The sequence below is a fragment of the Petaurus breviceps genome, unplaced genomic scaffold (genome assembly GCF_028583685.1).
Source record: "Petaurus breviceps papuanus isolate PSGF00001 unplaced genomic scaffold, PetGlider_PUasm1.0 90617, whole genome shotgun sequence".
Lineage (NCBI taxonomy): Eukaryota > Metazoa > Chordata > Mammalia > Diprotodontia > Petauridae > Petaurus > Petaurus breviceps.
In genome coordinates, this window is record NW_027187287.1 from 3890737 (window position 1) to 3918019 (window position 27283).

The 27283-nt window shown below is 40.8% G+C and overlaps 1 protein-coding gene and 1 non-coding gene across 3 annotated transcripts in view; one reads left to right on the plus strand and one right to left on the minus strand.

The window, feature by feature from the left end:
• Positions 1-27283, plus strand: part of AATK (apoptosis associated tyrosine kinase) — a 224685-nt gene that overhangs the window by 62633 nt on the left and 134769 nt on the right. The window lies entirely within an intron of this gene.
• On the minus strand, positions 16261-16367 carry LOC138142984 (U6 spliceosomal RNA). Its single transcript, XR_011163574.1, has one exon. It is a non-coding gene; the product is annotated as a U6 spliceosomal RNA (small nuclear RNA).

Below are 27283 nucleotides of genomic sequence, written 5' to 3' on the forward strand. Positions count from 1 at the left end.
GTGGTGGTGGTGGTGGTGGTGGTGGTGGTGGTGGTGGTGGTGGTGGTCGTGGTCGTGGTGTGTGTGAACTTTCTTTCCTAGGTCTTCCACAGTTGTGACTGCTGAGGAGGCTAGGCATGCAGCATTTGCCAAGGCAGTTAATCAGGTTGAGTCTCTAGCAGGGGTTGCACCACTGAACTGCTCCCTCCATGGTTTCTGGAGGGGCATGCTAGAAGAAGAGTTCTGTGGCTAGGGTCAGGTTGGGATGGGAGATGATGACTTTTGGGCTTAACTACCCCATTGGTGGCAGTTGGTCTGCTGATGTTTAGGGGATGGTGGAGGATGGTGGGCTATCTCCACCTTGAGGTTGCTCCCTTGACTGATGGTTACAGGGGCTGGGTTGAGAGGAAAAATGTTCTTTTATTTTAGACTGCTGTCTCCTGGTCCCTCTGCCAGAATGCTTCCCAACTGGTTCAAACTTCATGTGCTAATTTCTCATAATTTAACTCTCTAGGGTGGCATAATTGCACACCTCACCAAACTGGCATCTATCACATGCCAATGCTGTACCAAATGTACCAATGTATTACTGATATTTTTTAATGTGTAGCTTTAATTCTTGGGTTTTGATTGATAGTTATGTCTGCAATTAATTAGACTCCACTCCCCCCGCCCTTGACTAGGAGAGTAGGAAGTATTATGGGACAGGTCCTTGGCCACATAGATGTTTAGGGTAGCTAAAGACTCTTCTGGTGCCAGTCTGAATGACTGAGGTTATTAGAGAAATCTATTTGAATTCTGGGTTCCCAAACAGAATTTTGAAGAGACACCCCACCCCCTTCAATCCTCTATTCCCCAGAATATTCTCCTGCTTCATCAAGGTGTAGAGGAAAAGCTACCCTGTACCATACACTCGAAACTGCTGCACCAACGGATTTCTCTATTATAACTAAGCCACAAGAAGCTTCCCAATCTAGAAACTCAGAGCCTAGGATTTCCTTCCTTGATTTTGTTATTTTTCTTATTTCTTACATCCTCACTAGGCTATCTATGTAGTAGGAGGGAATGACTTTCTGCTTCCTGTAGATGAGGTTCATGAGAAAAAAGATCTGGGTGTTTTAACGGTCTGCAGCTTAATAATACCATGAACTTGCAAAAAAGACTACTGCAAACATAGTATGTGTTAACTGGAAGCATTCTATCCAGGGCAAAGGAGGCGTAATGGTCTCACTGTGCTGTGCCTTAGTGAGATAGCATCTGGAATGTTGCATCGGTTCTAGGTGTTGTTGCTGCTTGTCCTTCAGTTTTGGAGAGGACCAGTGGCATAGGGTGATGTCTTGACTTGCTCATTATATTGGATTTAAGTGAGCAGAGTTATATAAAGCCATCAGCCTTATTCTCTCTTCTAGTATCATCAAAGGCCAGTGGCAAGACAAAAATCAGGATGACTGGTGATGGCCTGGGATGCAGTGGGTACCACATTTTTAGAGGGATGTTGACAAACTGGAGAATGGACTGGAGATCTAGATAATGTGAAGAGCCAGTTGAGGGAACTGAGAGACATTTACTCAGAAGAAGAGAAGACTTAGTAGGGATGTGAATGCTTGTCTTCAGATTTTTGAAGGGCCCTCTTATGGAAGAAGGATTTCAGTGTATCAAGTGGCAGAGTGGTAGAGTGGGTAGAACCTGGGACTTGGAGTCAGGAAAATCTGGGTTCAAATTTTGGTCTGCCACTGACTAGATGGGTGATTCTGGGCAGGTCACTTAACTACCATGAGCCTCATTTTCCTCCTTGTGAAATGGGGAAAATACAAGTATGTATTCATAGGGATTTTGAGAAGATCAAATGAGATAGTGTATGTAAAATGCTTTGTGATCCTTAAAGTGCTATGTAAATGTGAATTGTTCTTGTATTCTGTGTGGTCCCCAGGGACAGACCTAAAATAGGGGCATGAAGGCAGATTTTGCCTCAGTATAATAATGATGATGACAGCATTTATGTAGGACTTTCTATATATTATCCCATTTAATCCTCATGACAACCTTGTGAGGAAGGCTGTATTATTATTCTCATTTTATTTTATTTTTTTTGCTTTTTTGGAGGGGGGAAGGCAGGACAATTGGCGTTAAGTGACTTTCCAGGGTCACACAGCTAGTAAGTGTTAAGTGTTGAGGCCAGATTTGAACTCAGGTCCTCCTGCCTCCAGAGCCGGTGTTCTATTAACTAGCTACCCCTTATTCTCATTTTAAGGGTAAGGAAACTGAAATACAGAGAAGTTAAGTGACTTGCCCAGGGTCACATAGCTAATGAGTATCTGAGGCAGGATTCTAGCTCTGGTCATCTTTCTGATTTCAAGTCCCGTGATCTATCCATGGTGCCACCCAGCTCTCCAGCAAAAAGAGATCTGAAAATAAAAAAAGATTTCTAATGCTCATATTTGTCCAACAGCAGAATTGTATATTCTTGAGGTAGTGAGCTTCTCTTCACTGGAAGTGTGTGATGTGTTAGGGATGTTGTACTACAGGCAATTGGGTGGTGTAAAGGGTAGAACACTGGACCTGGAGTCAGGAAGACCTGAGTTCAAATGTGACCCTAGACACTTTCTAGCTGTGTGACCCTGGGCAAATCACTTAACCTCCGTATGCCTCAGTTTCCTCAAATGTAGAATGGAACTAATAATAGCCCCTAATCTCCCAGGGTTGTTGGGAGGATTATATAAGATAATATTTTTAACCTGTTTAGCACAGTGCCTGGCTCTCAGTCGGTGCTACATACATGCTAGCTATCATCATCATCATTATTGTCATCATCATCATCATCATTTATTACTAGGGATTTCCTGCATGGGGTATGGGGAGTTAGACTAGGTGACCTTAAGGTTGATTCTAACTCTGAGATTCTCTCATTCTCTAAAGTCCCAGAATGGAATGATCATATCTGGAAATAAAGTGTCATTGTTTTTAATTCTGTTTGTACTGGCCATGCTCTAACTCAGCAAAAACACTGGCCTGAGTTGCATGAGTTCCTTCCTGAGTCGAAATCCTGTTTGCATCACACTGGGTTTGGCGGTTGTGTGCGTGAGAGTGACTGAGCAGAGAGAAGTTCCTCCTCTGGTTCTGATCCCTGGTCATCTCTTTCCCTGTCTCCCTCTCCTCTCCAAAGTACATTGCTTACCTGAATAGAGGCTGCTGGTTTTTATTTGTTTGTTTCTTTAGAACACTGAGGTCTGAGGGAAGTTGAGGAGAAGGAACCTGAGAGCCAGGCTGCCTCTACTGACCTCTGGGGCTGCTTCTCCTTCATCTCCTAGTTTGCTGATGTCACTGTGAACATGTTTCTGTTGGCTTTATAATTAGAGTGCAAAGCAGATAGATGACTGATACTTCTCATTTAGTAGTTTGTCTACTTAAAATAGTTGGGTTTGAAGGGATTTTGCTCCAAAAGCCAAGAACCTTTTCTAGGGTATTACTGTCTTAGTGTATCTGATACTAACTTCTTCTACCCTGGATGGTCAACAGAGGCATGCTTAGAGTGCATCCAGAATATCTGGCCACAAACCAAGTAAAAGTAAAGGTTTTGTGAATAATTTTTTAAAAAAGGTCTCAGGTTCTGTTAAATGTGCAAAAGACCTGGGTGGGGGAGGGGAGGTGATTCCTCCTCCCCCACCCCCCCTTGAATTTCATTTCTTGTATCTGTTAGTATCATGGGATCCTAATAGCTGATACTAATATTGCACTGTGGGGCTTGCAAGATTTTTCTTTATATGCATTGTCTTATTCATACCTCACAACACATTTGTAAGATTGGTATTGTAAGTTTCTTTGCCTTCCCTTTCAAGATTGGAAGCTGAGGCATAGAGAGGTTATGAGACTTGCCCAAGGTCACACAGCAAAGTGAGTATTAAAGACAGGATTCAAACCCAGGTCTTTCTGACTGTAGGTCATGCTTTTCTTTACCCCATGCACCTTATTTGGTTTAGAGCTAGAAGGAACCTGAAAAACCTTTTGATTTTACAGATGGAAAAACAGGCTCAGGGAGGGAATTTTAGGGACATGCATAGATTTAGAGCAGGAAGCAATCTTAGAGATCACCTTGTTTTCTAGATGAGTAAACTTCGGTCCTAGAGAGGTTAAATGACTTGACCCAGGTCACAGAAATAGTGAGCCAAGTGGAACTCAAATTCAGGACTCTGACCCTAAAGCCAATATTCTCTCCACTGTATCACACTGAACAGTCCAAGGTCACACAAGCATTAATTAAGTAGCAGAGTCAAGATTTGAACCCGTGTCTCCTGACTATAGCACTCTTTCTGCTATGTATTATTGTGCCTTTGTTTTGTGGGCACCAATATTGAGTGTGAAATGAAGCTATCTGTGCCTTGATGGACCTTCTTTTGTGCAAGAGAAGTACCTTCACTTTTGTCAATAAATAACGGAGGGGAAAAAATTCTGAGAGTTCCTCTGAATGTGGTGGATAGAAGGGAAGAAGGATTGGGGGAGGTTTTATATACTGTGTATATATGTACAAAATGGTTATAATTATTGTTACTCTAATGTATTTGTTTGATAAGAATAAAAGCCCAATGTTAGTAGTGATATTGGCAGGGGTGTTTTTGGTGTTTGCAAGTCCTTGCTTCTTCAGGGCCAGCTGACTATTTCCAAACAGTAGAGGTTCCTGGAATTGAGAAAAGGCTGTGCAAACCAGGGGAATAGTTATGTGTAGCTGTGGGTGGGAGTGGGGGAGGGATCCTTTTCAAGGGTACCACTGTCCTAGTATATTAGTTTTAGCTTCCTCTGCCTTGGATGGTCAACAGACAATCTTAGAGAGTGACCAGTATGTCTGGCCTTACATAAGCCAAGCAAGAATGGGGAAGGGTGGTAAACCACAGAGCTAGAGACTTAAAATTTATTTGTATATGTTCAAATCAGCAAGTCAAGTCAAGAAGTATGTGTGAGGCACTTTGCTAAATATGGCACTGTTCAGTGGAGAGCATTTAGTATGCCTCCTGCCCAGAGCATTAGTTCTTTAAGCATACATGAAGCACCAGATATATGCAGAGCACTGCAGTAGGTACAAAGTTGAGTGAAGACATGGTCCCTGCCTTTTTAGTGTTTATTGCCTGATAGGAGGATAAGATACCAATAGAGATAACTAAAATAAGCCATATTTAGTAAGAGTATTAGAGAGAGAAGGATATTATAGTGCAATGGTTTCCAAAGTGTTTTGTTCCCTGAATCCCTTTAGAAAACAATAACAAAATTTTTTTGTGAACTCTCAGGGCAATTTAATGTATGAATTATAATATTCTGCAATTATTTACTTCTTAAGCCACCATTAAAGAACCCCTTGGACCAGAACAACATCACCAAGGATTTCTCAAGCCACAAAATAGGAACCACAGGTGTAATGGCTAGGGAGTCAACTTGAGAGATGGATCTGGGTTCAGATCTCACCTCTGACACATACTAGCAGTGTGACCCTACGCTTAACCCCAAATTGTCCAAGAAATTCAGTAAGACCATAAGGTGGAGGGAAGATATGATAGAGGAAGTTTCTTCCTGGGAGCTCTCTCTCTTAATGAAATAATAGACCTGGAAAAAAGGAAAAATGACAGAGGGAAAAACAGGATTCTCTATGAGATCAGAGGGGGAGATCACAATCAAATAGGAAAATACTTGAAGGCTGCATGGAGAGCTTATCTTTGGGTTTAAAAGAGTCAGTTTCACAGATATAAGGTACATGAGATATGGCTAGATAGCAGTTTATTTGGAAAAAATCTGGGAATTTTAATGGATTATGAATCCAGTATCAATAGTGTTAATTGGCAATCACAAAAGGTAATGTGTGCTTTTTAAAAATTTATTTTTTTATAATAAAATTTTCTTATTTCTTATTAAGAAATGCAATCAAGCAATCAACAAGCATTTATTAGTTTGCCATATGTTGCACTTAACAAGGCACTATGTTTACAATGAGGTGCTAATGTGATCCCTTTATAAAATATGAACATCTTTATATTCCATCCCTTAGCATACTGCTGGGTGCATAGTAAGTCCTTAATAAATGTCTGTTGACTGATATCAGCCTGTCTTGATTGAAATTAGAGGAGTAGCTTCAAATTGGGTGGGCTAAAAATTAGCCCCGAGGGCCTTTAAAAGGCTATGTTGCAAGCTCTGCAACCAATTCTTTGGTTCAAACTATTAGTTAAAGGAAAATCTAGACTATGAGACGGAATTGCTTTAGAGGGGAAGGAAGGAATTTTTCTTTCCACTCCTCCTTTGGAGGAACCAATAAAAGCAGAGACACACACCCCAGACAGACCTGGATAGAGAAAGCAATTATTAGGCTGAAGCGACTCTGAGGAGCATGGCCGCTAGCTGCAGAAAAAAGAACTGGTTATAGGCTTAAGGCAGAGCTAGCTCTGGAAATTGAGAGGCAAGCAAGAAAGAACAAACCCTGGGAGCTCAGCTGAGCCATCAGCCCAATAGGGACTCTACATCCAGTGGGGAACTTTGTGAGGATTCTACAAAGAAAGAAGGTTCATTGGAGCCCTGCATTATTGTAGATTTTTGTTGCTTTGGCTACATGTATTTCCTACATGCATACTTCATGACCATTGTACTCTGTGACCACTCTTCTCACATATGCAGTATGAATTAGTGGGAGAATGTGCCCCAGATTTATGGGAGAATGTTTTGTGGCTACTATTTTTTACTATGTGCAGAGCTTTCCAATTTTATGTAATCAAAATTGTCCTTTTTACGTCCTAAGATCTTCTCTATCCCTTATTTGGTTAAGAATTCTTCCCCTCTCCATAGCTACATAAGTTATTTCCTTTTTTGTTTCTCCAATTTGAGACTATGACCTTGTATATGTAGGTTATGAATCCATTTGGAGCTTATTGTAGTATATTGTATCGGATATTGGTCTAAACACAATTTCTGCCAGGCTCTTCCCAATTTTCTCATTAGTTTTTGTGGAATAATAAGTCCTTATCAAGTTATGTTGTTCAGGTTTATCAAATACTATGACACTATGTTTGATTCTAAATATTTTGTACCTAATCTGTCTCACTGTCCCACTGTTTTATTTTTTTATTTTTATTTTTTTGGGGGTTAACAAGCTTACTTTAATCAGTCAAATCGTTTACCTAGTTCAGGGGAAAAAGGTCAGCACCCCGAACTTCAGAGTATACAGACAGAATTATCAAGACAGAGAAACAGATCAAGTAGACAGGTTTCCAAACTGTCCGACCATTACATCCATACCAAATCAACATCTGGGTTTTTCAAAGCTGGGGGGCTCTCAACAATGGCTTCCCAGAGTCTCATCTGATCAAATCACAGAACACTTCTCAAAGTGAGCCCCCCCTGTTTTATTTTTTTAACCAGTACTAAATAGGTTTGACGAGTACTGCTTTGTAGTAAAGTTTGGTATCTGCTACTACTATGATTTTCTTCATGCTTTTTTTTTTCATTATTTTACTTGAGATTCTTGATTTCCTCCTCCAAATGAAGCTTGTTCCTGTTTAATTCTATAAAGTAACCCTTTATTTGTTTGATTGGATGGTATTCAATAAAGTAAATTATTTCAGTAAAATATTATCTAATATTAACAGGGCCAAAAATAAGCAATTGATATCTTTCCAGTCACTTAGTTCTATTTTTATATCCATAAAAATATCTTAAGGTATACTCATTTAATTCCTGTGTGTCTTAGGTATGCTACATTTTTTTATATTTTGTAGCAATTTTGGATGGAATGTATCTTTCTATTCCTGGAATGCTGTATTAGCTATTTCAGGTTTCTATTGCCACAGAATCTCCTTGGTCCAGGCCTTGTAATGGGCTTCCTGCTACCTCCTCCTTCTGTGCTTTGTAGGTAATTTGCAGAATGACTTATGATTGTTGTGGATTTGTTTTATACCTGTTTACCGAAGTTTGTAATTACGTGGAGTTAAATTTTTGTTGATTCTCTAAGGTCCTCTAAGTTAGTGATGCAGTGGTATTTTGTTTCCTCTTAGGCTTATTTTCTCAATTGATTTCTCTCATCTTGTTGCTAAAGTGAGCATTAATCAAATCACAGTGGTAGCCATGAATATCCTTGCTTTGCTCCAGTCTTACTAGAAAGGCCGCTTTTTCCATTATAGATAATGCTAGCTCTCGTTCTTTAGACAGATGCTACACCAACGCATGGTGCATTTGTTTCTTTGCTCTTATCTCTTTTTTTATTCTTCAGTGATCACGTGGAGGATTTACAGATGAAGGGCACACCAGATTTGTGAAGGGCCTCCAGCTCATGTCTTTTGAACACTGTGTGGAAGATCAGGGGATGTTTAATGTGGAGAGAATTTTGTGAGACCTGAACTGTTCTAAGTATTTGAAAGACCTTGACATGGAAGAGGGATTAGACTTGCTTTGTTTGGCTCCATAGGGAAGATCTAGAGCAACCAGAGACAATTTCAGAGGCAAACTTAGACTTGATAAAAGGCAAAAACTATGTAACAGTTGGAATGGGTAACCTCAAAAGGTAGAAATTTCTCCCCCATTGAAGGTCTTCAGGGGAAGACTTGAATGAGTACTTTTTGTGTATGCTGTAGATGTAATATTTCCCATTCCCCCCCCCCCAGGTATGGGTTAGATTTGATGGTGTCTGAGGACCCTTCCAATTCTGAGGTTCTGAGAGTCAGCCTTTGAGTTGCCCATGATTTTCTAGAGCTTTTATTTGTCCACATGGACTTTGTTATTATTTTATTGAGTTCTATGAAGTATCCTTTTGATAGTCTGATTGATATAGCATTAAAAATATAAACTAACTTTAGTAATATTATTTTTATTGTATTGTCACAGCCCAGTCATGAACACTGAATATATTCCTTCAGCTATTTAAGGTATTTTTCGTTTCTTTAACAGCCACTTTGTAATTGAATGTGTATGAGTATTGAGTGTGTTTTGGTAGATTTATTCCCAAATATTTTATGTATTTTGTAGGTAGGAATTGGATAGCTCAGATGAAGAGAAAGGCTATTCTAAGTACAGAAAACAGAGCACAGATTGGGGAGAGTGCTAGGCATGGAGGTAACAGACAATGAAGACTAAATACTGAATATGAGGAAGAGGGATTATTAGTAATGTAGGTGGAGTAAGAAAGAGTTAAAGATGGATTGAAGTGTGAGGAATTCATTCCTATCACCTCAGAAATAACTAGGCATAGTTTGGTCTTCATGCTAGATTTAGTCATTCTAACTTTACAAAGTTCCTAAGAATGAATGGATGAATAGATTATTAAGTGCTTGCTGTGTGCAAAAGCACTGGATATATAAATAGGAAAGTAAGATAGTCTCTGTTCTTTAAAACTTCCTAAAGGTTTCATTTTGATTCAAAATTGTCAACATCATCAGAGGAGCTACTTTTTTCAAGCTACCTACTGTTTGAATCCAATACCTGAGAAGTGGAGGTAGACTACCTCTACCATGAAACTGGCTTCCCTTCCCCCATGCTTAGTAGGTATTTACTAAATGTCTTTGAGTAAATATGAATGGTTGATTGGGGGTGAAGAAGGTGTAGTGAAGGTGGAAGCTTAGGAGGATGGGCTTAGCTAATGCTTCCTTTTGCCTTGTCTGGAGACGGGCTGTCTGGCCCATCCTACTCTTATCTTCTTCTCCCTTAACTAAAATGTCCCGTACACACCTGGTAGTCTATTTGTGAAATCCTTCCGATGGTCTCCTAGCTTAAATGCATTCCAGTAGTTGTGGTTGGCATTGATGCTGATCAGTAAGGTGATAGTTGCCTGACTTAAGTGGTGAGAAATATGGAGGAGTGGGAAGACTTTTAGGTGCATGGTAGTCTCTGTGTCAGTGTGAAATGAATGTTGTGGTCCTTTTAAGAGTTATGTCAGGAAGAGACAAGCCTGAAGTGAGAGGAGATTTCTGAAAATGCTCAGGACAATTAGAAAAGACTTAAAAATGTGCCCCCAGCAAGGAGAACAGGGCAACATAGCCAAGTATTTGGGGTGGTTCCATTTTATGTTAACAGATGACAGTAAGAAGAACTGTTACTGTTTTGCTTCCTGGCATCAAAGAGAATAGTTCCAAACAGTAAAGGTTAAGAACAAATGTGGTAAAGAAGGAAATCTAGAAAAGAAGGAAGGAAATGTAATGACATATTTGTCTCGTGGTAGAGGGAGATTACTTTCTTTCTGTTGAACAAAGAAGGAATTAACAGGGGACAAGATAGTATAGACATGTAGTATGCATCTATTGCATTTTAATTAAAATATACTTCTATAAAACTAAAAAAAGAAAAATATATTGGGAAAATATGGCAAATGTGAATGAAAAATCTTGAGATCTAAAATGTATAATGAATTTTTTTTTAATTTTAAAAGCAATCAGGGTTAAGTAACTTGCTCAAGGTTATACGGCCAGTTATTTCTGGGTGTGGTGCTGAGTATCTGAGCCCAGATTTGATCCAGGTCATCCCGACACTGGAGCCAGTGCTCTCACCCGCTGAGCCACCTGGCCGCCCCTGATAATGAATTTTTTAAAGTTGCAATGATAACTTACATTCTACAACAGATAAATTGTCAAAAAGAATGAATAATTTTTTTAAAAAAAATTGTTATCCTTTGTTTTTATATCTTCTTATTTTCCAAATATATCCTATTTTCACTTATTCCCAGTGAGCTGTCCCTTGTAACAATAAAAAACTCAGAGATAAAAAAAAATCATAAGTAGACTATTTGAAAGGAGGAAGCAAATTATTAGTAATAGCCACTTGAAAAAAATGCTCAACATTACTAATGCAAAAGTAATTTGCATTACTAATGCAAAAACAACATTACTAATAAAAAGCAAAACAAAAATGCTCAGCATTACTAATGAAAAAACATTACTAAAATGCAAAATTAAATTAACTTTGAGGTTCTACCAAACCTCAATGGTTCTATCCATTAAATTGGCAAAAATAAGTAAACAAATGAAACTGGCAGGTTTATGTTGAAATAGGTATGCTCATTCATTACTGGTGGAATTGCAGACTTGTAGAGGCTTTCTGGAGGGTAATCTGCCAGAACTCTGTCAAGGACACAAAGTTAATATACTTACTCTCCAATAATTAATTTGTTAGGCATGTACCCTGTATTAGGAACAAAACAGAGAGCTGACTGCTTAGAATTTTTCATGGCATCATGATGCAGTCGTAAAAAAATGAAAGCAGCCTTCAAACCTTGTATGTTCAACTGCAGAGGAACAGTTAAATAAAATGTGTTAAATTAATTTAATGGAATTAAAGTAATTAATCAAAAGTAACTAAGATGGGCAAGCACAAAGAATACAAAGAGATATGGAGAGACCTTTATGCAACAATTCAAAGTGAAGAAAGCAGTCAGAAGAGTGGAATATAGGTGGTCTGTGATTATAGGAGAAAAGTAAGTGAGAATTTATAAACAGAGAATCCTTTGGGTGATTTTTCTTAAAGCACAGGTCTGGCTATATCACTCCCCTTTTCAGTGTGCTTAAGTGGCTTTTAGTTACCTCTGTGATCAGATAGGAACTCTTCTCTTTGGTGTTTTAAAGTCCTTTCTTAGATTTTATTTCCCATCACAAACTCTAACTGGTTATCTTTCTGTTTCTCACACATAGTATCCCAACTCTTGTGCCTGTTTCTGTGTACAGGTTGTTTTTCCATGTCTGGAATGGATTCCTGTCTCACCCCTGCTTCTTAGAATCAATCCCTAGTGTTCCCTTATAGCTCAATTCAAGTGCTAACTATTATTCGAAGCCTTTCTCGATTTTCTTGTCTGCTGGTACCCTCTCCTCTAACTTACCTCTGTGTGTATGTGTGTGTGTGTGTCCTTCAGTAGAATGTAAATTCAAGTTCAGGGACTAATTTGTATCTCTACACCCCTCTCCCTCCCACCCCATACTTGGTGTGTAATAGATACCTAATAAATATTTGTTGATAGTAAGTGTCTGAGGCCAGATTTGAACTCAGTAAGATTTGTCTTCCGGGCTGCTAGGCGGCACAGTGATAGAGCACCGGCTCTGGAGTCAGGAGGACCTGAGTTCAAGTTTGGCCTCAGTCACTTAACACTTAACTAGCCGAGTGACCTTGGGCAAGTCACTTAACCCCCAATTGCCCTCCTAAAAAAAGCCCCCTCAAAAAAAGATTTGTCTTCCCAACTCCAGACCCAGCACTCTATCCATTGTGCCACCTAACTGTCCCACATATACATGTACCCCTATACCTACACCTATGTATACATATATATGTTTACATATACATTTATGTTATTTGCATAGAGGTGATAATTAAACCCATGAGAGCTGGCGAGGTCACCAAATAAAAGCATATAGAGAGAGAAAAAAATGAGGTCCCAAGACAGAATGTTGGGGAATACCCACAGGGTAGGAAATTTATGAAGATCCCACAAAAGGAAACTGAGTAGGAGGGATCAGACTGGTAGGAGAACAAGGTGATTAACAGTATGTCTGAGGATTCCCTCTTTCTGTTGGAGGCACTGTCTTTCTGGTCAGGATGTGTTAGGGAAGCTTCTGGTCTGGCATAAACCACTTCCTGCTTTGTCATAGGCCTTGATCAGCTCAGGGCACAGTTTATCCAGGTTCTGCGAATCTGAAAGCACTTGTATTCTACTCTAGATCTTACCTGATCCTTCCATTGTGACCTCTGGAATGCTGGTTTCATAATGAACAAACTTATTTTCATCTTAAACTTTCTCCTTTCTTGTTCTTTCTATTTTTTGTCAGTAAATAAGATCTGGTTACCTCCTAATGACACCTTGCTATCTTTTCCAGTGCTGGCTGCACTTTCATTCATATTCCTGAGTCATGGTCATGATAGAGGAATTGGATAGAATATTCCTTGTTCCATAGTGGTACTTTCAGACTCTCTCATTACCACTATTCCTCAGCAACCTCTTTTCCTTTGATATTTATTTAATCCAATTTATCACTCAATCCAGATTCTAGTAGCTATTAAATACCAATCCCCAGGTCATTCTCCTATTTTAATGAATTGGTTCACGAGGCTTCCTCTCTCTCTCATCTCCTTCCCTCATTCTAGAGGACTCTAACATACATGTTGAAGGAGCATCAAATACCCAGACTTCCTAGGAAGTCTCTGATCTCCTGAACTCATATGACCTACTTCTCTATTCTACCTAAGCTACTCACAGGGATGGCCACACCCTTGATCTCGCCATCACCATTAAATATTCTACTTCCATGTTCAAGAACTTTGAATTTCCTTAACATAATCATAATCTTTTCTTCTCACCCCTCCCTATACTTCACTTCTCCTAATTACATTCTTCATTCTTACTATGCCCTCCCATTCCTTTGTCCCTCTGTACTATCCTAGGCTCTCCTGCTTTGGCCACACCCTCCTCCCTCCCTTCTCAATCTTGACCTCTTGGTAAACCAATTCAAAACGACACTGTTTTTCTACACTTGAATCCTTTCCTCTCTTGTCCTATAACTGATCATGCCTTGCCAAGCTCCAGCCCTGGATTACTCCCAGAATTCAGTTCCTTTGGTCCTACTCATATGTTGCTGCTGAATGGAGCTGGAAATGGAACATGAAATCATGCTGACTGGGTTCACTTTAAATTTATGCTGGCTAATATCAGAAGAGCCCTCAGTAGCAAGGCAATGCTACTACTTGTTCATAACTGATTCCCCTTCTCCCTAAGCACAGTAGCCATTCCAAACCTTTTCATCTCCCCTCAAGCCTCCAGTGACACTCCTTTTCCCCACCCTTTCTTCTGAGGACTACATCTCATACTTCACCAAAACAAAACAAAACTGAGACCATTTAGGCAGCACAGTTTATAGAGTACTGGATCTGGAGTCAGGAAGACCTGAGTTCAAATTTAGCCCCAGATATTTACTAGCACTGTTACCCTGGGCAGATAATTTCACCTTTACCTGCCTGAGTTTCCTCATCTGGGATAATATTAATAACCATCTCCCAGGATTGTTATGAGCATCAAATGAAGTAATATTTGTAAAGCACTTTGCAAACCTTAAAATGCTATGTAAGTGCTGGATATTATTATTACTATTACTATTAAGCAATTTCTCTTCTTCCTTCCTCCTTATTACAGCCTTCTAGCATCATTCCTTACTATCTCCTCTTATACTCCAGCCTCTGATGACAAGGTGGCCCTTCTTCTTGCCTAGACCAACACACACACACACACACACACACACCTCTATATCATATTCTCCTACTCTATCTAGAAGATTGACCTGCCATCCTCCTCATCCTCTCCTTAATCTTCAATCTCTTATCTACAGGATCCTTTCCTGTTGCCTATAAACACATCTAAGTTTCTTCCATCCTTAAAAAGCTTCATTAGAACTTACCGTGTCGAGCAGCTATCATCTATTGCCTCTTCCTCAGCTAAGCTTCCTTAAAAAGCCATCTATAATTGATGCCTCTACCCTGTGCTCTCAGTCTTTTCTTAAATCCCCTGCAATCTGTGTTCTGACCTCATTCAACTGAAACTGTTCTCTCCAAAGTTACCAGTCCTTTCTTAAGTCCCACATCTAACTGCCTTTTTAAATTCTCATCTTCTTGACCTCTCTGGAGCATTTGACACTTTACCACCTTTTCCTCTTGAGTACTCTCCTTGATGAACTGGAAAGTTTCCTTTCTCTTTATCCTCTTCCTGCTTATCTGACCTTTTCTCACCCTCTTCTGCTCGATCTTCATCAGTGTCATGCCTGCTAACTGTCTATGTCTCTATGTCTCTGTGCTGGCCTCTCTTCTCTTTTCCATTATACTATCTCACCTGGTGATCTCATCAGCTCCCATGGGTCCAATTATCACCTCTATGTAGATGATTCCCAGATCTATTTATCTAGCTCTAATCTCTCTCTCCTGAGCACCAGTCCCACATCACCAGCTGCTTGTTAGACATTTCAAATTGGATGGCCTATAGGCATTTCAAACTCAGCATATACAAAATGGAACTCATTATCTTCCCCCTCTGAACCCTTTCTTCTCAACTTCCCTCTTCCTGTTGAGGGCATGACCATTCCTTCCAGTTACTAAATTTGAAACGTTAGAGACATTCTTGACTCCTTTCTCTCACTCACCTCACATATCCAATCTGTTGCCAAATCTTATAATTTGTTGTTGTAATACTGTCTCTCATAAGTCCCCTTCTCACCACTCTCATGGCCATCAACCTAATTCAAAGCCTGGGCACCTCTTATACCACTGTGGTAGCCTTCTTACTGATCTGCCTGCCTTAAGTCTCCACTCACTCTAATATATTCTCCACTTGACTGGTAAAATGATTTTTTTCTCCTAAAGCATAGGTCTGATCACGCCGCCTCTCTGCTCGAACTCCCTTCATTTATTTCACAATCTAGCTATGTCCTGGTCCACTTGCTGTTCTTCAAATAGAACCTCTCCCTCTCCCATTTCCATGCCTTCAATTGCCTGTGATCCATGCCTAGAATTCTCCTATCACCTCTAACTCTTAGGGGTCCCAGTTTCCTTAAAAGGCTCAGCTCAACTGCTACCCTCTCTTGGAGACCTTTCCTGTTCCCCCCTGCTGTTAATGCCATTCCTTATAATGTTAACTTTCTCTACTTTGTATTTCTATTATATGTTCTGTTTTGGATACAGTTATCCCTTCCACGTTGGGGGTGGGAGGGGAGGAGTTAGGGGTGTGGTACTCTGCTCTCTGGAAAATCTGTGGAAAAGTTTTTGACCCTCCATTTGTACCAGAGAAGTCTGATTTTTTTTTCTTTTTTCTTTTATGAGATCTTTACAGTATTTTATTGTAAAATTTGGGTTGATATTATACAGTACTATACTTACATTTTATGCATTTCTGAGTTCTAAACTTTTTCTGTGTTGTCTACTGGCCTTTGTGTGTCATCTGCAGCTTCTGCAAAACTACCAAGTTTCCCACTTAATTTCTTGTACTGACCATTATATATCAAAACCTGTGAAAGGGAAAATTGTGATGTGGAAGGGATAACTTTATTAATATTAATTGATATTATTATATTTTATAATACATTATATATTATTTATATGCACTGTCCTCCCTCCTCCACTAGAATGTAAACTCCTTTGAGGGTAGGGACTGTTTTTCCTTTTTTTTTGGTCTTTATTAATTTGTTTACTTTAAGTTTACAAAATTCAGTTCCATAATTCCTTGAGTTTCAGATTTTTCTCTCCCTCTTCCCCTCCTCCCCATGGCGGCATACAATCAATAGGATCTGCAAAATATAGGATCTGCAAAAAAATATGGAACACTTCACGAATTTGTGTGTCATCTTTGTGCAGGGGCCATGCTAATCTTTTCTGTACCTTTCCAATTTTAGTATATGTGCTGCCGAAGCAAGCACCTTTTTTTCTCCTTCCTTCCTTCCTTTTTTGCTTTTTGGAGGGGGGAAGGCAGGGCAGTTAGGGTTAAGTGACTTGCCCAAGGTCACACGGTTAGTAAGTATTAAGTGTCTGAGGCTGAATTTGAACTCAGGTCCGCCTGACTCCAGGGCTGGTGCTCTATTCACTGCACCACCTAGCTGCCCCTATCTCTCCTTTTCTGCATTCAAATGATCCCATCCCTACTTCAATCCCTTGGAGTAGCCTCCAAATTGGTCTGTTAACAATTTCTCCCCTTCCCAAATCAAATTAATTGTCAAATTAATATTTTTAAGACATAGGCCTGTGTTATTCTGAATTTCACCAACATCAACAAGCATGAATATTTCCTTATACAAAGAACAGAAGAAGGCAATTATACAGGATGTCCCAAAAGTCTTAGTTCACTTATAATAGCTCACTTAAAACTGCACTAAAACACACTCTGTATATGACATTGTGAATCTCTCTTACGTATAGTTTATATCAATATACATAATACGTATATATAATAAATTTAATGTTAGTTTCAAAACTGTTCTGCTTGTCTGTGTCTCCCTCAGAACCTTCTATTTTCTTTTTTGCATTTAAAAATGCTCGAATGACCCTCTTTTCTTTTTTCTTCTCTTCTTTATTTTGGCATCCTTATTGCTCTCACTTCTCCCCCCCCTGTAGCAGCAAGCACCCCAAGCCCAACACAGGTTCTTGGATCTGCTTTAATACAGGAAAGCAACTCAAAATGGGTTAACAAGCTTACTTTAATCAGTCAAACATATATCGTTTACCTCCTTTAGGGGAAAAAGGTCAGCACCCCGAACTTCAAAGTATACAGACAGAATTATCAAGACAGAAACAGATCAAGTAGACAGATTTCAAACTGCCCAACCATTACATCCATACCAAATCAACATCTGGGTTTTAAAGCCGGAGGGCTCTGGACAAGGCTTCCCAGAATCCAGGTCAAATCACAGAACACTTCTCAAAGTGAGCCCTAAAACAAAGCTACACATCAGGGCTTATATAGCCTTCTCCTGGCTCAGAGAATGTAACAACTTTATTGACCCACTGGCCAATCAAGAAGTATCTACTGAAAAACAAGCCTCCCACCCCAGGCTCCAGGTGCACTTTAGCTAGGGGCAGGGAAGATCTTTAAATTTACATTCCCATTACACCCCCACACCTCAAACCTTCCCTCTTTCATCTCTTGGTTTTGCTCATTTCCCTTTGCATTAGTTCATACAAGTCTTGCCAGATTTCTTTTAATCTTTTCCTTTTTTAAGTCTCAATAATATTTCATTGCATTTGTATACTTTATTTTTTCAACCATTTCCCAGCTGATGGGCACCCACTTGGTTTCTAGTTCCTTGCTGTAATAAAAAAATTGCTGCTGCTGTGATTATTTTTGCACATAAGAGGTTTTTCCTTCTTTCTTTGATCTTTTTGTGATATTTTCCTAGTAGTGGTATCTCTGGGCCAGAGGGTATGACTTTTTTTATTATGGCTATAATTTATTATGGCATAATTTAGCGACTCTTTGGGTATCATTCTAAGTTGCTTTCCAGAGTTGTTGGACCAATCCCAGCTCCACTTTAGTATATTAATATACCTGTTCTCCCACTGTGCCTTTTTAACAATTGTCATTCTTCTTTCTTATCAGGTGGAACCTCAGAGATGTTTTAATTTTCATTTCTCTTAACCATTAGTGATTCTGAGAATTTTTTCTTCTGGTTCTCAATGGCTTGAATTTTTTTCCCTTGAGAATTATATGTTCAGTATGCATTTATTGATCAGCCCCTCATATATTTAGGATATCAGACTTTCATCAGAGAAACTTGCTGCAATTATTTGTTCCATTTGTTCCTCTTTTAATTTTAACTTCATTAAATTTATTCATGCAGAATTTTTTCAGTTTTGTCATCAGAATGATCTGTTTTATCTTCTGTGATCTTTTCTATCCACTATTTGGTCAAGAACTCTTTCCTTATCCACAGTAGTGTTACTGGAAAGTGAACAAGTTCCCAAAGCTGCTTTCCCTGCTTTAGATTTCTGAGTGTTTTTCCACAAAGCTCAAAAGATACCAATATAATAGGATAAATATGAAATGCTCTATGATAAGATTTCTTTATTAAGTCAGATGGTTTTGTCTTTTAAACCTACAACGTGAAAAGGATTGAGGCTCCTATCACCTCCTCATTCCACAGAACTTTCATCACCTAGGTGCAGAAGAAAGGTAAAATTCATGTTAATTACAGCCTGAAATGATGAAAAAGGTCAAGAATGAAATTGGGATGATGTGGAAGGAGGGCTAGATTTGGAGTCAATAGTGATGTGGTTTTGAGTTCACACCGAACACCTCAAGGACCGGGGTGCAGGACAGGGTTATCTGGACAGAATTCATGAACTCAAGCAATCTTTAAGTCAAATTGGCAAAGGTTTATTTTCATGCTACTCAGCAGGCAAGAATTCTTAAGGAGCCTGCAACCTTAGAAAGGTACAGTTAAAGTTTATATAGCAAAAACTATAGTAAAACATGTACCAGGTATGCTAATTAGGTGATTCAGGGCAGGATTAGGGAATGGTTAATCAGTGGTCAGTTATTAAAGGAACATGCACTTTTAGTATCTGTTGTGCAGACATTTTATCCAAAGTTCACCAGGAAAAGCCCAAGATGGGGCCACAGGGAGGTGTGCTTTTTAGGCCTGCAGCATCACTAAGTCAACTAGTGGTCAGGGTTGACTGACGATTGTCCAGTTTGCTACTCATCAATGTCTTGTTTGACAAGAGAGATGTAGGGAGTATACATATGTCTAAAGTCTAGGATACACATATTGAGGAGTCCAGGATGCATATAATGAGGTATGGAGTTGGTATAGATATTCCAGTGGGTATTGAATATCTTTATGAGCTAGTACAAAGCCAATTCAGACTAATAATTCCTACAAGTGCAGTTAGTTACTATACCAAGGAGAGAGCTAAGTGTTTTGCTGGGGCCGACTCATGCGTAATTGCTAGGCATAGTGTCCTTGGGCTGGGGAGAAACTGCCAGGGATAGTGTTTTGAGTCTAGGGAGAAATGTGATCTTAGAATTGGGGTCCAAGAGCAGGTACCCAAGCACCCCATCAAAAGGACCACAGTTTATATACCAACTCTGTGACTAGAAAGTGAGTTCTTGGACCCACTTTCCTGGTTTCAGTTTCTTCATCTGTAAAATGAGGGGACTTTGGGTTAGGAACATTGCATATACTAGCAAGATTGGTTAGTGTGTTGGTTGATTATTCTTTTTTTTTTAAAAGCAATTGGGGTTAAGTCACTTGCCCAAGGTTACATGGCCAGTTATTTTATGTGGATGTTAAGTATCTGAGGCCAGAACCAATTCCGGGTCCTCCCAACTCTGGGGCTAGCACTCTTACTGCATCACCTAGCCACCCTGGTTGATTATTCTTAAGGTTTTTTTTTTCCTTTTTGGAGGGAGGAAGGTAGGGCAATTGGGGTTAAGTGATTTGCCCAAGGTCACACGGCTAGTTTTTGTGTTAAATGTCTGAGGTCCAATTTGAACTCAGGTCCTCCTGATTCTAGGACCAGTTCTCTACTATTCACTGCACCACATAGCTGCCCCATTAAGTTTTTTTTTATTCTTTTTTTGGGGGTGTGCTCACCTAATAGGGGAAGGGGAGAGCTATATTTGGAAATTAAGGTGATGTAAAAACCTAAAGATATAAATAAATGTTTAGAGTAAAAAGGAATAAAATTGGAGGGTCGAACTAGATGATACTTAAGGAGATATCTTTGGCATTACTCCCCAATGTATGTACTGCTGAGGAAGGTTCAGACCCTGAGTTTAGGCAGACTGTCTTGCACTTCCAGTATCCAAATAGGTTACTTGCCCTCTTTTTGTGCCATTTTGTCTGGGACAGTAGGCAAGGCTTTACCTGTCTCTTCTTGAATTTATCCAGGTCTGTGCCCTTGATTTTCTCTGGAAAGCTTACCTCCCTGGAGTCTGAAGAATTTAAACAGCATTCCTTTCCCCTCTATCTAAGTGCTTTGACCCTTGTTTAATAACTTCAGCTGCATTGGCACCTAAAAACAAATTAATAGATGGATTTTTAAAGCCACCAACAAATCCACAAGCACTTATTTTCCATAAGCGTACTGTGTGCTGGCCACTATGCTAGGGGTCCAAAGAAAGGCAAAAACAGACCCTGTCCTCGAGGTCACAATCTAATCAGAGAGACAACATGCCAACAACTACCACAACACAAGATATATGTGCGCGATAAACTGGAGATAATCGCAGAGGGAAGGCAAGAGCATTCAGGGTGACCAGGAAAGACTTCTTGCTGAAGGTATGATTTTGGTTGAGACTTGAAGGGAGCTTGGAGGGCAGAGACAGAGGGGGAGAATTCCAGGTATGGGAAGCAGCTAGTGAAAATGCATGGTTCAGGAAATGGAATGTTTTGTTCAAAGCCTGTGTCGGGTTGTGGAGTATGTGGGGAGGAGTAAAGTTTAAGAAAATTGGAAAGGTGTGTGGGGAGGAGGGAACCAGGTTTCAAAGAGCTTTGAAAGACAAACAGAGGATCTTATATTGTATCCTGGAGGTAATTGAAGACGTGGAAGACATTATTGAATGTGACATGAGTGACATGGGTGACATGGTCAGATCTGTGCTTTAGAAAGCTCAGTTTGCCAGCTGAGGAGAATGGACTGGAGGAAAAGGAGACTAGTGGCAGGCAGACCCACCAGCAGACTATGGACTTGTCCTGTCTTCAGGTATCCAGAATCTTAGAATCAGAGCCAGACATGGGCTCATCCCTTCATTCCTTCCCCTACTCCTCCTTTGTTACTCGTAAGTGCCTCTGCTCAGGCCCCTTTGTATGCCTCTTTCTGTCTGGGTGTTCCCATTTCAGGAATACAGGGCTATGTTTCTTACACACAGCTGGGGTGTTTGATCAGAGGCTGGACAGGCCTGAAAGAGACAGAACAATCGGGCTTGTTGGAGGTGCTTGGGAAACTGACTTTAGTGAGTGAAGAGCTGCTCTGAATTAAAGTATCAAAATGGTTTCCATATAATTGGGTTGATTGGAATATTTGCCCATACATTTACTTCTCCACCATTAGCTTCAGACTTTGAGTGACCAGGGGCCACTTCTGTTCTGTAATTAAGTGGGTTAAATACACAACCCGTAGCAACGGGGGAAAAAGAAAACCTTCCACCTTCATGTTAGTACTGAATATCTGTAGGCAAACGGACCCTTAGCCAGCAAAGATGTGTAAATTTTAACATGGAAATCCTTGTTGTTGAATGTGATTTGGGGAGAGGGAGGAGCACAAGGAAGAGGGAAGGCCATTCTTTTCTAAGGAACTGCTGGTCTGGAGAAGGGTCTGTCTTTTCAGATTATTTTGTAGACTTTAGCTTTATGTATGTGGACTGCTGCTGTGACAAAACTGCCCGGGACACCCTCAGACAGGAGATTGGTTCCCTGCTTTCTCATTTGGTCACTTTGGGTGCTGACATACAGGAGAATTTCTAGTAGGGCCAGGGAGGGTTTCCTCTTTAGAAGCTGTCTTTAAGAATAATGCCTGCTATCACACTGCTGTATCTTGCACCCTCTGAAGTGAGTCACTAACAATACGTCATGTGCTCAGTAATTTAGAGTACAAAATCTATTTTGATAAAATGTGAGGAATTTGGGAGCAACAGCAGAGTTCAGTTAGGTAAGTTATAGGTCTACAAGCTTAGGAAGATATTCTAGCTTGACATGGCTTAACATGAAAGGATATTCTGCCTGGATGACCCACTGGCACCTCAGAGTTAACGTGTCCAAAATTAAACTTCTTTAAATGTGCTCCTCTTTCTGACTTCGTTATTTCATACGTATGTGGCACCACCATTCACTGATGACAAAACCTTAAGCTTATCTTTGTCTGTTCTCTCTTTCACCTGTCAAATCTCATAACTGACTCCTTCTACCTTCACTGCATCTCTCTTCCCACCACCAGATTCTAGCAAAGGTCTTCCTTACTATCCACCCCAACAGAAATAACCTCCTAACAGGTCTTCCCGTCTTCACTGATCATTTCTACCCTTTCATACCTTACCAGGATACTTTTTCTCATGCACAGATCTAGTTATATTACTCCTGTGCTCAAAAATCCACAGTGGCTCCCTATGGCTGGTCCAATGGTTGACATTCAAAGTCCTGTGCTACCCTACCTTTCCACCTTCCTCTTATATTAGTCTTCTCCATGCCCTCTCTCCAGCCAAACTGGGCTACCTTTGCCTCCTTTCCCAACACTCCCTTCTTGTCCCCTGCCTTTGCATGTACTGTCCTCTATCCTTGGACCTTGAAGCTCCCCTTTTTATTCTGAATTTCCTTAGGCTTACTCTTTGCTTGTTGGATTTCTGCCTATTCTTTAAAATCCAACTTCAGTTCCTTTGCATCAATTCGGTTTGACAAACATTAAGTGCCTGCTAGGGGCCTTGTTAAGTCCCTTTCTGGTAACTGACAGGAGAGCAGGCCAGCAAAGAGCCGTCTATTTTCTGATACCAAGGAGATGATGTGTTGCCATGGAAAGAGCAATGACTTTGGAATCAGGGCATCTGGGGTTCAAATTCTGCCTTTGCTCCTTCATACCTGGGAGACTGTGAACATTGAATGGCAGCCTCTCTGGGCCTCAAGTTTCTCCATCTTTAAAAGGAAAGGGTTGAATTATATTACCTCTAAGGTCTCTTGGAGCTCCCTGTCTGCTTCTAGCTTCTCTCTCCCTCCTTTGTCAAGGATTGGAAACAGCTCTCTGTCCACGGTCGGGCTTGGGTGACTTAAGCATACACACCTCTGTTACTCAGTTCTGGGATTGTGTGTGCTCCGGCTTCTCTGTTTCATGATTTACTTGATTATTCCTATAAAAATAGACTGCTCTTTGCAAAACTGCTCTCCCTTTGGTTACATAAGAGGCCCTTCCTTTGCAGTCTTCCTCTCTGGCACCATTTGTCCACATGGGAAGTCAGGAGACTGTTAGTGACTTCAGCTTGTTTTTTTTTTGTTTGTTTTGTTTTGTTTTGTTTTTTACTCTTTGAGTCTGGCTTGGTAAAGAAGATTGGGGATCAGGGGAGTTTAATACCTGTACCCACCCTAGGAGGCCTAACTTTCCAGGGCTTCTCTGTAAACACCTTTGCTTACAGAGGGACTATTAGTAAATAAAGCATGTCCCAGCAGGTCACAGGGCCCTGACTTTGGAGACAGAAGCAATAGGCTTATGTTTGCCAAGGAGGGAGTGGCAGTAAACCCAGGAAGGACACTTGGGATCTTATCTACCAGCTAGATGCCAACTTTCAAACCTGATGGCAGAGGTGGGCGAGTTGGGGGAAGGGGACTCCTTGCCCCAGTGAAAATAAATGGTTGTTCTGATATTTATGCCCCATCGTGCTTGTGACCCCCAAACTCCCTACTTTCCTCTCTTTTCTCTTCCACCCTGTAGGTGGTCTTGTTGACCTAGCTCAAGTTTTGCCTGCTACAGGAAATCTTCCCCGATTCCACCCCCCTCCCTAACCATCTGGTAGTTGTACCTCAACTTATTTTGTATCTTTACTTAAATAATATTTATTTTGTATTATGTTATACATGCTTCACATGAGTTCCTCGAGAGTATGTAAACTCCTCAAGGACACAGGGATTGTTTCATATTTGTCTTTGTTGCCTCAGAGCTTAATACATAGTACATAGTTGGTACTTGTTCATTGATTGACTGCTCCATTCAGGAAGATCCCATCAGCTAAAAGCTGTAAAGTGCTGGTGATGGGTGGAGATGGGTTTGTCCCTGGGGCAAAGAGTTGGAGAAGGTGCTGGTGAATATGTCACAACTGGCTCTCCTGTAGGCACAGCACACTTTTAAGTTTAAGTTGCACTGGTGAATATGTCACAACTGGCTCTCCTGTAGGCACAGCACACTTTTAAGTTTAAGTTGCACTGTTCCTATTTTCTTCTCACTTTCTAAGTCTGAACAATCAACAAAACAATAAATCAAGTCCTGATTTGTAGTTTGCTGATTTCAAAGGTGTAAATGATTACTAGAGTGGCACAGTGTCAGCTGGCCCTGGAGTTAGAAAGGCTTGAGTTCAAATCCAGCCTCAGACACTATGTGTCAGCTTGGGAAGTCACTTAAAGCAAACTCTGTTTGCCTCAGTTTCCTCAGTTGTAAAAAGGGGATAATAACAGCACCTATCTGCCAGGGCGATCATGAGAATGAAATGAGATGTTTGTAAAGTGTGTAGCTTAATGCCTGTTATATAGTTGGTGCTGTATAAATGCTAGCTGTTGTTGTCAAATGCTCACACTGAAATTTTCATGATTGACTCTCCTTAGCCAGACCATATTGGCCCTAGGACACCCCTGGACAGAGCAGAGCAGTGTTTGTAAATGCCACAGGCAGGCCTGAAACAGAACTTCAAAATGGGAGATATTGAATAGGAAGGGAAAAGTGAAGAAAAAGGGGAAAAGATTCACTCTTTTGGTACCTATTATGTGCTGAGCACTATGCCAGGGGTGGAGAACCTGTGGCCTTGAGGCCACATATGGCCCTCTAAGTCTGAAGCAGCCCTTTGACTGAATCCAAACTTTACAGAGCAATGTACACTTGAGGACCTAGAGGGCCATTGTATGGCCTTGAGGCCTCAGGTTCCCTGACCCTTTGCTATGCCATGTGCTAAGGATACAGACAGAAAAAATGAGACCGCTCTGCTCAATGATCTTCACACTCTAATAGGGGAGTTGTTGCTGTTGTGCAGCTGTTTCCAATGCTTTGTGACACCATTTGGAGATGTCTTGGCAAAGATGCTGGAGTAGTTTGCCATTCCTTCTCAAGGTAAGCAAGCGTAAAGTGACTTGCCTAGGGTCACATAGCTAGTAAGTGTCTGAAGCCAGATTTGACCTCAGGAAGATGAGTCCTCTTGACTCCAGGCCCAGCACTCTATCCACTGTGCCACCTAACTGCCTGACTAATGGGAGAGACACATTAAAGCAAATTCAACTTCAGGGCAGATGGAAAGGCCTATAAAATTCACTGCAAGGCCCAGAGGTCCTTAGGTGCCATAAGAAGTGAACAGGGCAGTGCTAAGGGACTGCAGGGTGTAGAGGCAAGGCAGATGCCACATATAACTATGCCTCAGAGCTAATTTTCTAACTTGGTCCCTGAACTTATAGGTTGGGTCCCCAGAGGGCAGCTGCTAACTGAAGTTCTAGGGACTGCCTTTGTGGATCCATGCTGCTAGCCCAAGTGTGCCCACCCCATGCTTCCTGTGAACAATTTAGTAGATGTAATCATCTCTTTGGCAGTTAGCAAGATGGTGCAGTAAAAGCAATAGTGACCAAAACAAAGGCAGATAGGTGGTGCAGTGAATAGAGCACCAGCCCTGGAGTCAGGAGGACCTGAGTTCAAATCTGACCTCAGACACTTAACACAAAACTAACCGTGTGTGACCTTGGGCAAGTTGTTTAACCCCAGTTGCCCTCCAAAAAAAAAATAGTGACCAAAACATTCCCTCAATAAAATCCAGGGCATATTCTTACACAAATGCACAAGATTCTCCAGGAAAAGTGAGTTCAAACTTTGAGTCTAATGGGAATGAGGCACATATGTAGGATACATGAGTGGTAACTCACTGCAGGGCCCAGATGACCTTTCTCTCTTCAGAGAGTCCTCATGCAGCACTCCTTGGGTGCAATCTTTCTTCCTGGCAGACTCCCAGTAGGTGTGTTCTAGTAAATGTTTAACAACCGCCTCTCTGGAAAAAATACTGTAGGCACAGTACTCTTTTAAGTTTAATCTGCATTATTTACATGCAGGTTGTGCGTACATTTATTGTAAGCACAACTCACTTTCAAGTTTAACCTGTATTTTCTCAGTTACTTTCTTAAATGTAGACAATCAGTATAAATGTACACTCTGAAAATTTTACAGTCTGCTTAGTTTGAGCATACCCTTGGCATCTCTTCTCAGACTCTCAATTGCCACAGCTCCCTCTTGTTGAAGATGCCCTTAAAGACAGCCGGGGGGGTGTGTCTGCTCTCTGTTTGATTCAGTGTGAACCACCTCATCTACAAGTGTTGTTGTTTCATTGTGTCGTGCTCTTTAGGACCACATGGCCCATACTGTCCATGGGGTTTTCTTGGCAAAGATACTAGAGTGGTAAGGCAAAGCAGAGGTCAAGTGATTTACTGGCCCAGGGTCACACATCTAATAGGGGTTTTGAGGCTGGATTTGAATTCAGATCTTCCTGACTCTAGATCCAGCATTCTATCCACAGAACCACCTAGCTGCCTCCTACAGCATCTCTCTTCAAAGCTCTCTTACCCTTTGGGGGAGGGGAGTAGAAGTAGGAGAAAAGAACTTCCCTCTTCCTTGGCAGCTCCCAGTGCCTCGAATACCTTGGTTCCTTAGGGCTTAGCTTTTTTTTTTTTTTAAATTTAATTTTATTTTAATAGCAATCGGGGTTAAGTAACTTGCTCAAGGTTACATGGCCAGTTATTTCTGGGTTTGGTGCTGAGTATGTGAGACCAGATTTGATCCAAGTCATCCCGACAGTGGAGCCGGTGCTCTTGCTCAAGGTTACATGGCCAGTTATTTCTGGGTTTGGTGCTGAGTATGTGAGACCAGATTTGATCCAAGTCATCCCGACAGTGGAGCCGGTGCTCTTACTCAGCTGTGCTACCTGGCCGCCCCCAGGGCTTAGCTATTTAAAGCCCTCAGAGGCTAATTTTGTTTTTGTGTCTGTTGAGTGGTCCCCTTATTGACATAATCAGAAGGGTGTTCTGGCCTCATAAAGGGATCAGGCTTGCCTTGTTTACAGATTAAAACCCTGTGTGTGTGTGTGTGTGTGTGTGTGTGTGTGTGTGTGTGTGTGTGT